We start from the raw sequence: 2180 nt of genomic DNA, 5'->3' as shown, positions 1-2180 counted from the left end.
TCAATTTAGAACCCCACGGAAGTGAATAGAAAAAAGAAAAATACCCCTGTGATACGCCTTCCTTTACCTATTTCTAGATTGATTGATGTTCAATGGAGGGAAACTTGCCATTCCTTCTTTCCTTTGAAATTGTACATTTTTTGATTCTGAACTAATTGTATCCTTTTTGTTCCCATCGAGCTTTCTTGCCTAGTGACTAAGGATTTTCACACTTGTTGTGTCTATAAAAGATTTTCTCATAAAACACTAACAGAAGTGTTAGAGGGATTCACTTTCGATAAGAATCCAAAAGCAAGTTCCCTATACTACCTTCTTTCCCTCCTCTGTTTCTGTCTTTAAGAGGCAGTGCATCCGGCAGGAATCGAACCTACTTTTTGACCCATTTTGCCTTTCTAGGTTGGTGGGCGCTTTCACCATTCAGCCATGGATGCTTTAGCGACTGAACTAGGTTTTTATTTGAGAGCGAACTAGGTTTTTAGTGGTATTCCTTCTCGAGCTTCTATTTCTTCCGTTAAGGGAGATTCGGGAAAAGATGGAATAGGAAGACGTGTTTCCAGAACGAACAAGATACGGGTAGAGAAGGGGAAGTTAGCAAAGTTAGACAAGATTGGAATGGGCATAGGAACATGTATTGATGTACCAGATCGGCTAATGCTCCCAGGTTGATGCGATGTATTCCACCAGTTGACTGGAGACTTTATTATTGGTATATCGATCGGTCCAGCACGGATTGAAATAGGAGCCGGTTCGACAGGAAGCTTTTGAAAACGCAGTGCACCCAGGTAAATAAGGAACAAGATGAATACAGAAGTTAAACGAGCATCCCACACCCGAAAGGTACCCCACATAGGCCTTCCCCGAAACCCCCCAGTCACTAACGTAAACAAAGTAGAAAAAGCACCAATTTCTGTACCGGTTCCGGAAGAGCGAAGAAAAAGGGGATGTTTTGTTAATGGGAACAAGGAACTGTTTATAGCTGTCGCGATATAAATAACTATACTCATCCGAGCCGCAGGAACATGTACATACGAAATACGAGAATTTCCACCTTGTTGAAGATCTGGTGGTGCTACCCGAAGACTTAAATGAATAGCCATCGCTGTTAAGAACAACCGAGATCCAATGAGAATTTGCGCGTAGCTTTTTGTCTTTGACATAAAAAAATAAGGTTGTAATAACAAAACTGACATTTTATTTTCCTTGCCTTGCAAGTGGAACAAGAAAGACTATATAGTTATTTTGATTCTATAAACAATCAAAGGATTTCGCATGCTTTCCATGGAATGACAGAATTCCCCTTGCTTAGTTTTCGCTCCGCTCGTGCGTGGCACTCCTTGCTTGCGGAGCGGCATATCGGAAAAAGAAGGATTGACTTTCTATACGGGCCCGTCCCCTCTTACCCCTAACTAACAATTATGCTGCTCTCGCCTTTTTGTAATCTTATCTTTCAAAAATGCACTACTAATTTTTACGGCCTCCTTAGTCACCCTATCCACTCTCGTCCTGTTTTCGGGTTCCCTTTCAGGGGATGAGGATATTTCGATGATTTCTCCCTCCGTAGGTGGAAAACGCGTGGGTGAGTAGAGTCTGTGCTTTGCTTTTGGGGGCACCGGCAAGAAGCTTCTCGGCCACCCTACTCTGACTTGATTAGCTACTAGTAACTAGGATCGTTCAAACAGTCAGTCAGCAATGCGTACTTCTTTCCTAGTTGAGTGGATCTGCGTAGCAGAGCCCAATCTTCTACCACAAGCTCTGACCTGACTTGTTGTACTTGATTCACCCACGTAAATAGACAACTTGGATAATAAAAGTCATCCCATAAAAGAGAAGTGAGTCCGCATGTCGGCAAATGATTTGGAATTGAAACTGGCTACAGAGGAAACCGAAGCCCTAACTCCCCATTCTTTCTATCTTACATCGCCATCGAGCCCTGGCTGTAGACTCACTGGTTTCTAATCGCAATGGATTTATGTTTTCTTTGGCTAGTAAGTCAATCAAAGCTATAACTCTATTTGTTAGTTTCAGGAAACTGGTACATATTTCAAATAATAATAATAATATATATATATATTATTATTTGGTATTTACCAATTTTAGACTAAGCATAAATTCATTTGGAAAGAAAAGGGAAATCCCCTGAAATAAAGGATTTTTACTACGTTACCCTCAAAAAGAAGAGG

This window comes from Triticum urartu, chromosome 3A, assembly GCF_056163025.1.
Source record: "Triticum urartu cultivar PI428250 chromosome 3A, HENAU_Tu73, whole genome shotgun sequence".
Classification (NCBI taxonomy): Eukaryota; Viridiplantae; Streptophyta; class Magnoliopsida; order Poales; family Poaceae; genus Triticum; species Triticum urartu.
This window is presented reverse-complemented; position numbering follows the sequence as displayed.